Source organism: Sciurus carolinensis, chromosome X (genome assembly GCF_902686445.1).
Source record: "Sciurus carolinensis chromosome X, mSciCar1.2, whole genome shotgun sequence".
In the NCBI taxonomy this organism is placed as follows: Eukaryota; Metazoa; Chordata; class Mammalia; order Rodentia; family Sciuridae; genus Sciurus; species Sciurus carolinensis.
The window spans coordinates 85059003-85073245 of record NC_062232.1 but is presented as its reverse complement, the minus strand read 5'-3'; the positions used below and the strand labels follow the sequence as shown (position 1 = coordinate 85073245).

Below are 14243 nucleotides of genomic sequence, written 5' to 3'. Positions count from 1 at the left end.
ATTTCAAGCAATGAAATAGAAGAGGTCATCAAAAGCCTACCAACAAAGAAAAGTCTGGGACAGATGGGTTCTCAGCCGAGTTCTACAAAACCTTTAAAGAAGAGCTCATTCCAATACTCCTCAAAGTATTTCATGAAATAGAAGAGGAGGGAACCCTCCCAAACTCATTCTATGAAGCCAATATCACCTGATACCTAAACCAGACAGAGACACATCGAGGAAAAGAAAATTTCAGACCAATATCCTTAATGAACATCGACGCAAAAATTCTCAACAAAATTTTAGTAAATTGCATACAAAAATATATTAAAAAGATAGCGCACCACGATCAAGTGGGTTTATCCCAGGGATGCAAGGTTGGTTCAACATCTGGAAATCAATAAACGTCATTCACCATATCAACAGACTTAAAGTTAAGAATGACATGATTATTTCAATAGATGCATAAAAAGCATTCGATAAAATACAGCACCCCTTCATGCTCAAAACACTAGAAAAAATTGGGGTAGTGGGAACATTCCTTAACATTATAAAGGCCATCTACGCTAAGCCCATGGCCAATATCATTCTAAATGGTGAAAAACTGAAAGCGTTTCCCCTAAAAACTGGAACAAGGCAGGCATGCCCTCTTTCACCACTTCTATTCAACATTGTCTTTGAGACTCTAGCCAGAGCAATTAGACAAACCAAAGAAATTAAAGGGATTCAAATTGAAAAAGAAGAACTCAAACTATCCCTGTTCACTGATGACATGATTATATATTTAGAGGAACCTGGAAATTCCACCAGAAAACTTTTAGAACTCATAAGTGAATTCAGTAAAGTAGCAGGATACAAGATCAATGCTCATAAATCCAATGCATTTTTATACATAAGTGATGAATCTTCAGAAAGAGAAGTTAGGAAAACTACCCTATTCACAATAGCATCAAAAAAAAATACTTGGGAATCAATCTCACAAAAGAGGTGAAAGATCTCTACAATGAGAACTACAGAACACTAAAGAAAGAAATTAAAGAAAACCTTAGAAGATGGAAAGATCTCCCATGTTCTTGGGTAGGCAGAATTAATATTGTCAAAATGTCCATACTACCTAAAGTGCTATACAGATTCAATGCAATTCCAATTAAAATCCCAATGATGTACCCTGCAGAAATAGAGCAAGCAATTATGAAATTCATCTGGAAGAATAAAAAACCTAGAATAGCTAAAGCAATTCTCAGTAGAAAGAGCGAAGCAGGGGGTATCGCAATACAGATCTTCAACTCTACTACAAAGCAATAGTAACAAAAACGGCATGGTATTGGTACCAAAATAGACAGGTAGATCAATGGTACAGAATAGAGGACATGGACACAAACCCAAATAAATACAATTTTCTCATACTAGACAAAGGTGCCAAAAATATGCAATGGAGAAAAGATAGCCTCTTCAACAAAAGGTGCTGGGAAAACTGGAAATCCATATGCAACAGAATGAAATTAAACCCCTATCTCTCACCCTACACAAAACTCAACTCAAAATGGATCAAGGACCTCGGAATCAGACCAGAGACCCTGCATCTTATAGAAGAAAAAGTAGGTCCAAATCTTCAACTTGTTGGCTTAGGATCAGACTTCCTTAACAGGACTCCCATAGCACAAGAAATAAAAGCAAGAATCAACAACTGGGATAGATTCAAACTAAAAAGCTTTCTCTCAGCAAAGGAAGCTATCAGCAATGTGACGAGAGAGCCTACAGAGTGGGAGAATATCTTTGCCACTCATACTTCAGATAGAGCGCTAACTTCCAGAATCTATAAAGAACTCAAAAAACTCTACACCAAGAATACAAATAATCCAATCAACAAATGGGCTAAGGAAATGAACAGACACTTCACAGAAGAAGATGTACAAGCAATCAACAGATATATGAAAAAATGTTCAACATCTCTAGTAATAAGAGAAATGCAAATCAAAACCACCCTAAGATTTCATCTCACCCCAATTAGAATGGTGATTATCAAGAACACAAGCAACAATAGGTGTTGGCAAGGATGTGGGGAAAAAGGAACACTCATACACTGCTGGTGGGGTTGCAAATTAGTGCAGCCACTCTGGAAAGCAGTATGGAGATTCCTCAGAAAGCTTGGAATGGAACCACCATTTGACCCAGCTATCCCACTCCTTGGCCTATACCCAAAGGACTTAAAATCAGCATACTACAGAGATACAGCCACATAAATGTTCATTGCTGCTCAATTCACCATAGCCAGATTGTGGAACCAACCTAGATGCCCTTCAGTTGATAAGTGGATAAAGAAACTGTGGCATATATATATACAATGGAATATTACTCCGCAATGAATAATGATAAAATTATGGCATTTGCAGGCAAATGGATGAAATTGGAGAATATCATGCTAAGTGAGATAAGCCAGTCTCAAAAAACTAAAGGACGAATGATCTCGCTGATAAGCGGATGAGGACATATAATGGGGGGTGGGAGGGGTTAGTGTTAGGATTAGGGTTAGGTTTAGGGTTAGGGATAAGGAGGGTGGTAAGAATGAAGGAAAGAAGGACTGTATAGAGGGAAAAGAGGGGTGGGAGGGGTGGGGGGGAAGGGAAAAAAATAATGAATCAAACATCATTGCCCTATGTAAAAAAAAATACATATACATGCATAAGTATATAAATACAAATGTATAATTTATGGAGTCTCTCTGATGGTCTTGGAAGACTTATCACAAAAATTAAAAGTCATTAATTCAACAAAAAAAAACTATTACTTATTGTTGTATTTTAGAGTGTGACTAATTTTTCAGTATTACAAATAACTTTCCCATAATGAAGCACAATCTTCAGTCATGTATTTTTTAATCTTTGGGTTATTTTCTTAGTAAAAATTCCCAGAAGACTCTACTGAGAAAAAGGATATGAATATTTTAAAAGTATCTTGATAAGTATATCTAAATTGATTGTGCTAAAAATAAAAGATTTTAATTCTATTGGGTTGAGTAGCACAGGCCTGTATTTCTAAGCTGAAGCAAGTTTGAGGCCAGCCTGGGCAACTTAGTGAAACTTTATCTGAAGATTAAAAATTAAAAGCAAAGGGCTGGGGATGTAGCTTGGTAGAGCACTTGACTAGCATGTGCAAAGCCCTGGAGGCAATCTCTAGTACTACAAAAAATGTAATCATAGAAATATATTGGCCTGTAAGGATGCCCATATTAAGGGAAAAGTTGCATTATAAAAATCATAATTGGAGAGGAACCATTTTTGTTGGTGTATCTCTAGTTGTTTATCCAGAAGTTTCAAAGGATAAAGATATATCTTTTAGATCCTGTCACATAGAGCTTTCTCTTCATAATAATAGACTTCACTTTCTGTCTGGAGGCCCTCAGTATCCCTATACGTTAGGAATGTCCCCTTTTATACACAGACATACAGAAACCTCTGTAGGATGTGCTTAGCCCACACAGTCAATTCCATTATTCTATCTACTTAATTTCTCACCACAAAATTAAATACAATAAATATTTTTCCAATCTATGGCATATATGTATATTTTATCAATCTGTACACATATTTTATTTATATTTCTATCCAAGGAATTTTATTTTTTGATATAAAATTTCAAACAAACACAGAAGCATTTATTCATTGAAATTACTCTGCATCTCTCACTGGCTAGATTCCTACCCACTGTAAACATCTCCAGCCATTCCTACAGAAGAGTAGTGTAAATTAAGAATGGGAAGAGCTGTAAACCAAAGAACAAGGTAATAGGGTGGTCTTAGAACTAATGTATGCATTTATCCACATGACAGCCCCAATAGGACAGGTGCAAATGTATTATAGATGCATAGGCAAAGGGCAGGCATGTCTCTCAAACAAACCTTACATTTGCAGTCAGATGTCTCCACTTCCCAGACTTACAGGGAAGGTCACAAGAAGAACAATTTCATAGCATATTTCTCTCTCTCCTTCCCCAAAGAAGGCCCATTAAACTAGCAGCAGGTTCATCTATTTATCCACTAGTTAGCCAAGCAGTGACTGCCACAGGGGAGTGGCCCAGCAAGGGACAGCATGAAATCTCCTTACACTCAGCATCATAGCTTCCAGAAGGGAGATCCTAACACAGTCCCATTTATCCCAGGGCCCCAGGAGCAATCAACATGTGTTAACTAAAACACCTTTGACCTTCCTTCTGTAACTACAAATAATGAGAAGAAAATATAACCATGCTCAGCATTGATAATACAAAATCAGACCAAGTTCTAAATAGAATGCATCCCTAAATCAACAAAGGGGGAAAAGTGGTTAATTATACATATTGATTTTAAATGTACTAATTTATATATATTGATTTTGATATGTAATAAAATCATATACATATATCACAATTGTACCTGATGACTGTACACATTATTTGGCAATTAAACAAATGAATAAATAGATTTTAAAGTATATTCTGCAGATTCTGTTATTGATCCCTACATCATATAAACTGGGAAAGTGTTGAAAAAGGTAAAAAGAGAGACTAAGTCTGAAAAGGTTACACATGACAAGGCGATATATATGGCAGACCCGACTGTTGAGATAGGAAGGTGAATTTATTCTTCTCATGTGTTTTGTCCCTTCTTCCTTTTCCATGATGTGGTCAGGCATTCATAGATGAAAATATGAGAGAAAACAGTACCACACTTCACTAGCAGATATATATGTATGCAATAAAACTACAAAGTCAAGTCCTAAAAATGAAAAATCCCAATTCTGCAGAGTGCTTACCTCTGGGCAAGAAGAAGGTTGCTACATCCAGAAGAGATTTCACCATGTATTTCAATTGCATGTGTAATACTTTATATGTCAACATGAGGGTGTAGGAATCTGTTTTATGCTATAATTTTTGTATATCCAAAATATTTCAAAACAACCATTGTTTCTACAAACTTTAATTCTCGTTTTTAAAATAATCCCTATTAAGATGAACTTGTTGAACACATAGACAATTCCAGATATAAATAATCAACAACTTAGAACAAAAAGCACTGTTAATGTAAGAGTGTGCATTTTTGTTTTAGAAGAAAAATGAAAGAACAATTTATCATTCACCAAAGGATTATGTTATAAAATAAACTGTCTAGAACTTAAATGATAAAAAAAAAAAATAATAATCAACAACTCAACCAGTCATTAATTTTGAAAAATATATCACTGTATGTATTTCATCCCATTTATTACCCTGGCAGGTATATTTATTCTGTAGGATTGTATATGGATTTTATTTCTCTGTAGACTAAACATTTGCTAATGATTTTCAAAAGTTTTCTCCTCACTTTATATGACTTCAAAATCCACATCCTGAACCACTGGTAAATACAATATTTTCTGTGTAAGAGCTGAGACCAGTAAAGTCAAGTGATCTTCTATGGACCTGTATACAAGGACACATTGGTATTTCTGAACAGGCCTCCAGATTTCACTCTGTTGCACAGTAGAGGCATCTTCATGTTCTTTTATTCTATTGTGTCTCCTATCTGGGACTTGATGGGAGACTGTTATTCCACAGGGAAAATAGCAGCAAAAGAAGATGGTAAGAAAGGATATCAAACAAAATGTAATGAGGGAATGATTTGCTTTCACCTGCACATCATGATCAGGTAACTTGTTCTAAAAAGAGAACACAGTTTTTTCATCATATAAATATGTAAACATGTAATTTTCTGCAACTTCAAATAAAATTGATATGCTGGAGCTGTTTGTGGCAAAGTTCTGTCATTTGAGTAAAGGAGAAGGTTGGGGAGAACAATACATACTGTTTGGTTCAGTACTGTGGGTTACATACTATCCACAAATCTGCTCATTGCTCACGTTCTCCTCACAACAGCTCTATGAGGTATGTAACAAGTTGCCCCTTTAACAGATGTCCCAGGTCAGGCTCCCAAATGGTTTCATAATACTGGGTCACATCTATCCAAGCAGAGGGAGGAAGTGTGATCCATTAGATTTATATAAATATATACATGCATATATATGATATATATAAAACATGTTCACTTGCATATGTTATTTTGAAAAACTGAGATATTTTAATCACTTGACTAATTTGTTATGATCATCAATAATGTAAATTTGTATTTTAAAAGTCCCTATAATTTAACATACTTTCTAAAATAATTAGGTACATATATTGCCATTATATGAATTGTATGTTGTTATATTTAGCCTTCTCTCTATTCACTACTAATAGATTTTTTTTCCATACTTAGGATATTAAGTGGTTTGGTTAATAACATAAGATTGGGCTGGTGAGGTAGCTCAGTAGTAGAGCAATTGCCTGGCATGTGTGAGATCTTAGGTTTGATCCTCAGTAAGACAAAATGAAAAAAGTAATATAAAAGTAACACCTAAAAATGAAAAATACCATTTTACTACCTCATGACAAAAGAGAGCAAATAATATAGATGATCTGTGATTGTGGGCATAGCTCAGTGATAGAGCACATGGTTAGCAGGCATGAGGCCCTGGGTTTAATCCACGGCACCACAAAATAAGTAACATATTTGACATACTAAAAGACATAGTGCAATTCTGTATTTTATTTATGTGTGTATAAAGAATAGAACCAAACTGAGCCCAAATGACCAAATATATTGACCATTCAAAAATGCAAATGGATATAACCAATTAAAAGGAAAACACTTTCAGATTGCCTATTGAAGTAAAATTAAAAACTAATGCTTTTCAAGAAATATACTAAAACAAAGGCATTTAAATATCACATTAAGCTGTGTACAGTGGCACTCTATGTAATTGTGGGGATGTGGGCAGGAAGGGCACAAGTGCAAGAGCAGACTTGGCAAATATAAAGGGCAATGATAGAGGGAACTTATTGATGATGCAAATGGAAAGAGTTGGGCACAAAGGCATTCCCAACTTTGTAGGTCACCAATTACCCATGTATGTATAAATTAATAAGTGAATGAGAGATATCTTGGGATTGTGATGCACATTTTCCCCATATCCAGGATAGTAAGAATGTGAATATTGCCTCCTGGGACACCTGGACATATTGGCTCAAAGTTCTTATCTTTTCCCTTTCAAGACAACACACCATTGAGGGTCCAATACATTATTTCAGAGCCCTGTCTGTTCTCCTGGGAGGACCCCACATTCCAATCAATTTAAGTTGGGTTCCCTGCCCCTCCACCCCGTCCCATCCACCCTGCCAATAAGCATCAGTTGCAACTACTCACTGAGGAGTCTCTAACGACTCCAGTGAGGCCTTCACCTCTTCTGTAGTAAGATTTATCTACAGATATCACCAAAACTTTCACAAGGACCTTGACCTAGGCCAACAATTATTGTGACCCCTCCATTTCTTAAACTACTGAGTCCAAACATCTGAATGCAATTGCCTATTCTTTCTGCCATGCCAGGTCTGTCTCAATTAAAGTCATAATGGTCACTCTAATGAAGTAAGGTTACTATGGTAACTGCAATATGAATACTGGTTTTACAAACATGTAATGCCTCTGTTGGTCCTGTGTCTTTTTGCTTTTCACTGAGAAAACATTTTCACTCTTCAGACCACCAACTGAGAAGGAATACTAATTAGAGGAACTAGGCGACTAGTTATAGGCTCTCCAAAGTCCTTCCAATGGCACCAGACCCAGATCTTCTGAGGAGTCTCTGATGACCCCTCCTCCTCTACATCAAGGGGGCTCCATAGAGGTCACCAGAACATATGCAAGGACCTGGATCAATAATTTCTATGACATCTCCACCCCCTCAGCTATAGGATGTGAGAAGAAGGATACAAGCTCAGGGAAGAGCTGTGTAACAGTGCAGGCCAAGGCAGAAGAAGGAACTCACCCTGGTGTGGCTCAGGCATTAGGCTCAGGAAGAGCTTCTGACTCTTGCTTTAGAGTCCCACCCTGAAGTTCCAGTGTCACATCCTCCTTGAGCTCCAAGAGGTACCAGAGTCTCAATTCACATTCACAACTGATGTGAACACGGAGACACTTGAAAGAGAAGAGGAAAAGAACAATTATTAAGTAGAAAAGGGGGAGGACTCTTTCACTACACCAATGGCATTACACTACACTGAAGAGATGATGCCATATTTTTTAAGCAATATATATTATTTTTTCCCATCCCATATTCACAAAAGTCACTAAAATTTACTGATTCCACTGAAGTTAAAAACAACATCCCTGTTTTATATATGTATATATATATATATACATATATGTATATATACATATATGTATTACACAATTGTCTTTGCGAATGCTCATATTTAGTATATAAGGTAAAATATTAATAATCAGCACTCTTGTTATCGTGGAAATTCATAATATGCTGTTTCCTGTCATTGTTTCCTTTGTGCATGTGTGATAGGCTGACAGATCTGGCTCCATGAGAATGTTATAGGCCAGACGTTAAGGGAAATGACTAAACAGACTCCATTTTACTCTAAGACTCCAAGTTACGTAGGAAATAAGCTTCTCCCATGGGAACACCCTGCCTCTGTACCCATCAACAATTGCTTAGCTTCTCCCATGGGAGCACCCCGCCTCTGTGGCCATCATCAGTTGCTTAGCATGACATGGTTAGCAATACAAAATGACAATTCTTATGTAATGAAAAATTGCTCTCTTTTTTTTATTGTAAACAAATGGGATACATATTGTTTCTCTGTTTGTACTTGGAGTAAAGGCATACTGCTCTCTTTTGATTCCTATTGCTCCTAAACAATGTACCATGTGAACAGTGATTGTGTGGATGTTAGTAACCATTCTTTAGTTTGTACCTAGATAAGGGTCATTTTGACCCACTTCCCCCTCTGTCAATGATCTCATGATGTTAGTTTGTAATTTCGAATCATAGCAACAGACACTTATGATTGATGTGATTTTTGGTATAAGAACCCCTACAACCCTGTGGTCAGGGCTGTTCTCCCAATAGCCATTTTTGGGGGGCATTGTGTGAGATAGTCAGCTGGCCAGCTTAAGAAAAACTCTCAAATTTGAACTTCTCAGTGGTGATCAGTCTGTTCTTAAGTTGTGCCCCATAACACATGCATATATGCAAATGTAGGTATACCTAGAGTTCATAAATCTTATGCCATATATAGAGTTTAGTGTTTTTTTATCAATTTATTTTAAATAATCAATTTATTTTATGCTTTTATTTTACCTTTATCCTATGTACTAACCTGTGGATGAAGCATTCTTTTTAAATATCAGGGTATACGATAATCTAACTTCACTTTCATTGGTACTAGGAATGGAACCCAGGGCTTTGCACATACTAAGCACATACTCTACCACAGAGCTACAACCCCAATTTCTCTAACTTTACTTTTTAATGATCCCTTTATCACTTAACCCTGGTCTGAATTTTGAACAAAGTATTTGGTTGGAAATGCAGTAACTATATCACACTAAATAATGTTAATGCCTACATCTGTTCATCAAATTTTTATGGACTTCCTTTAATCTGCATGTCACCTTTTCTGTCCAAGGATATGACAGTGTAGTTCATAGAACAATATAATTCCTGGCAGTATAATCCCCAGTCCAACAATTTACACTTTGCATGTAGTAAGAATCATCATCATCATAACAGTTGTCATCTATAGTGACCAAGAAGAAAAGACATGATAATGATGGAGCACATGGTAGATAAACTGCTTGTTCAAGGTCATGTGATTAGTATGCAATGAATGCCAGGATCAAATCCTTGTCCTACTATTCCCCAACCTGTATCCAGTGTTATGGTTTGGATATGAGGTATTCCCCAAAAGCTCACAAGTGAGAAAATGCAAGAAAATTCAGAGGAGAAATGATTGGGTTATAAAAGTCTTAATCACATCAGTGTTTTAATCCCCTGATAGGGATTAACTGAGTGGTAACTGAAGTGATAGGGTGTGACTGGAAGAGATGGGAATTGGGGTGTGGATTTAAAGTATATATTTTGTATCTGGAGAGTAGAATCTCTCTCTCTGCTTCCTGATCACAATGTGAGTTGTTTCCCTCTGCCACACTCTTCTACCATGATGTTCAATTCAGGCTCACCTCAAACCCTGAGGAATGGAGCCAGCCTTTTATGGACTAAGACTTCTAAAACCGTAAGTCCTCAAATAAACTTTTCCTCCTCTACAATTGTTCTCAACAGACCTTTTAATCACAGCAGTGAAACAACTAACTAAAACACCCAATTACAGTTTCTGTATTTATTGTCCTTCCTGTTGGCCTAGAGACCAACAAAGAAAAAGGACTCACCAAGCAAGGGTCTGTACTCAGCTGGTGGTCCAGGTTTGATGACTCCCACCATCATCCAGTCAATGACTTATTGTTCATTCTTCTGGACTATTTCTTTCAGAAGTGCAGCAAGAAAAGGCTTCACTCATGTCCAAATAAATGGAAAGTAGGAAAACAAAGGAAAGAAATGAAATGATGACATGGGACCAAAGGTTGCTTCTTCCAGCTACATTTCCAGATGTTGCCACAAATCTATGTTATGGAACAGAGAAAACAGGGTGGGCTGGCAGTGACTTATATCAAAATCCCACCACATGCTAGATATTCTGTGGGACTTTCTTTTTCTTATTATCATAATTCTGTGAAGAAAGCACCCTTAGATTCATTTGACAGAAAAATAATCTCAGATTCACAGAAGATATGTCCATTTCCAGGATGGAACATCAATCCCTCACCTGCTGAGTCCAACAAAATAACTTCCATTTTTTTTATTGTAAACAAATGGGATACATGTTGTTTCTCTGTTTGTACATGGCATAAAGGAATACCATTTGTGTAATCATAAATTTATATAGGGTAATGTTGTTTGATTCATTCTGTTATTTTTTCCCTTCCCCCCCACCCCCCACCCCTCTTTTCCCTCTATACAGTCCTTCCTTCCTCCATTCTTGCCCCCCTATAACTTCCATTTTTAAAAAATGGTTTTCTAGTGCTTTAGGGCTCACAGTGAGAAACTGATTCAATATGAATCCTGGGTTATATCATGTCCTTTGGTAATCATTCTTTTATTGATGAGGATGATGGTAGGCATGAAATCCTGCCCTGTGTCCAAGAGGCCTGGGTGTGGGTGTCACATGGATTATCTGATTTCTGACATACTGAACTGGACCCAGGAAGCAGAACAAGATGTTGCCCATTTGGAAAAGAAACTTGAATCTTGTTTTAACCCTAGTAATTCTATCGAGGATCAGTAATTATCCCCATTTACTTGAATCAGGCAACAGAAATTAAAAGGTAGCAAACTTGACCTAGGGAATCAACCTTATAATAAATATTCCAGGACTCAAACTCTGAAATGATTCAAAAGACTTAATGTTTTCACCTCGGTTATCTGAGCTGACATAGACATTTGATATACAAGGCATTGGTATTCACTTCTTCTTTTGAAAAAAATGTGCTGAAGTACTTTTTAAATAGTAACTATAATTATAAAGTGTAAAATTCATTTGCATAGGTAAAGTATAAAACAGAGTATGAAAATGGGAGAAACTATTTGTAACTTAAATTCAATCATTGATGTGTGGAATACTCTTAGACAATAGACATATGTTCATGATATCAAGAGACAAGATACATAGAAAGCAAAATCAAATCCAAAACAAACACTTGGAAACATACCAAAAAGAAACATATTTAGTCTTAGAGTCAAGCCATAAAATATGTCAAATATGGTCCCAGTATAAAAAAGAATGCATTCATCAACATAGGTTTATGGATATGTGCATGTGATTAAATACAAGTTATTATATTACATACTGAGAGAAATTCTGGAGAATAGGTATGACTAAATTAATGGAAACTCTTTTTATATTAAGGATGATGATGAAAAGAGGGAAGAAAGGAAGGACAAAGTATCTTTAACTTCTAAAGTACTTCTAAAGTATGTCTTTTTGTGCATGCCCACATGTGTATGTGTGTATAGTATACTGGGATTGAAACCAGGGCCTCACACATGCTTGGCAATTGATCTACCACTGAACTATATCCCAAGACTTGCTTCACATACTTAAATAACAAAAAGAATTAACTGGTAGTATGCCAAAGTGATTGAGATAAATTTTCATAAATAAGGAAATTCATAAACTGAGTCAAAAATGATAGTGTAGAAACTCATTTACTAAGAATCATGCCCATGTAAATGAGAAAATTGCACATTAAAATATTTAATAATTTAAGAAATTTAAACATGTTTTAAATATGAGAAACTTATTGTTTAAAACGTTAAGGAGAATAAAATTGTGAACTGATTACACATATAATGCCCATGTTATCAGTGCTTTGGAAACATGTTCACAGTGTACAGTTTAATGTTTAAAAAGAAGCAAATCAAATCAATTTATATGATGGCGTGTCTGTGTGTGGGGGTGTCCTTGTGTTTCTATGTCTCAACCTTCTAAAGAACTTTTGCTCTCACATAAATTCAAGCAGTTCTCTAGTCACTTCACACAAGTGCTAGAATTACAATACCAGGGTTAAAAATCCCAGGGTGGGCATAAAGATAGCTGGATCACTACCAATGTGTGAGATAATCCAGAAAGCTCTGGCCTGTACAAAGGAATCGAGGCTGCTCCTTCACTGCCCACAAATTCCCTACCTCTGTCCCAGACTCCTGCTGGACACTTTCGCCCCTACAATTCTGACTTCCTTCACCAGGTGGCATCGTTCTTAATTTTCTCCAGGTCATTTCTACCCCCAAGGAAAAGCCATCACTTCTATAAACAGAAACAAATTTTTTTTTCAAAGTAGATTATGAAACAACAAAGAGTGGGACTTCAGTTCTCTCTCAAAATTTCCCATGTGTATACAAGAACTGATAGAACAAATACACTGTTTCATTTCCTGCTTACTCCTTTGTCTACACATAATACATTTATGAAATATGTACTGGGGTCTAGTTTGTGTCTGGCACTGCAAGGCTGGTTCTATATGTGCTTTTCACAGCTTCCCTCTCTACCTCTAGAACTCCACAATTGAATATATCCAAAGGAAGCAACATGGATGTTAGAGGGCCTGCCATGGTGTATGACCTTACATGAACTGCATGCCAGGCAAGAAGAATCTGAAAGTCACCCTGAGTCCTGGAAACTCAGCATTTGAACAGGAAATGATACAGCTGAGGGGAGAGGATGAAACTTGGGAAACTGAGGCACCTAGTGCTAATGGGCTACCTTCTCCTCACTCACAGATAGGGAGTGAAGGACAAGGAAACATTAAGGGGCTTCTGTCTTAGGTCTTCTAACAGGTAGGGAGCTATAGGCTCTTCCTTTAGCCCTTTGCTAGGACAGGGTGGTGAACTGGTAAACTGGGTTTATGTGTCTTTTCTATAGGAGGGAGACTCCTTCCCAATAAGGATTCTGAAGAGACATGGAGTTTGTGCCTCATATAAGACTTGTTCTCACAGTTAGGAACATGGACCCAGAGCCAGGGAGAAAGAAAAGAAAAGAGAGCATATTTCCAAAGACAAGTACAGGCCTAGGCACACTGTCCAAACTCCTAATTTCCCTGATTTAATGAAGTGGATTTGACAGACTTCTCACATGATGTTCACCTTCCTCGGTTCCACTTGGATAGTCTGTGAGGAAGTAGGCATTCACATTCAGTGCAGGAGGTAATGTCAAATGGCACAACCTCTATGGAGGGGATTTGATGATATCCAACCATATTACAAAGGAATATACTCCTGGAAATAGCAATCTGCCTTCTAATAATCTGTTCCAAAGACAAATGCAAAAAGGCCAAAGGAAAATTCATAAAAGCAGGAGTCTAGAAACATCATAGATATCCACCCACAGGAGACTGGTGGAATAATCTAAGCTACACCAGTGCAATAAGAAACCAAGACTTACATGTGGCAATTCAAACTGCATAACTGAATTAAATTATAACTAGTTCCTCAGTCACACTCACCATGATACATGTACTCAGCAGCCACAGGTAGCCAGTGACAATCACTTGTACACTTTGGTATAAAAATGTTCAGATAGAGAATACTTTCATCTTCTAATAAATTTTTATTATATAGTGTTGGGGCAGAATATGCCAACTTTTACCTGTGAACAGCAGAGAATTTTAATATACATACCGTATTTGATTTTCTTTTTTTCATATTAGTATTTTATTTATTTTTGCTATAGTCATGAAAATAAATTCCTATTATCAGATCATCACATTTACTTTAATATCATCTTCAAGAATAGGTATCTATTTTGGTTTC

General features: G+C 36.6%; 1 long non-coding RNA gene across 1 annotated transcript; it reads right to left on the bottom strand.

The window, feature by feature from the left end:
- Window positions 1–5748: 5748 nt before the first annotated feature.
- Window positions 5749–10399, bottom strand: LOC124971358 (uncharacterized). Its single transcript, XR_007106327.1, has 3 exons — window positions 10271–10399; window positions 7857–8005; window positions 5749–5951 (listed from the first exon to the last, which is right to left on the bottom strand). It is a non-coding gene; the product is annotated as an uncharacterized LOC124971358 (long non-coding RNA).
- Between the last annotated feature and the right edge of the window lie 3844 nt (window positions 10400–14243).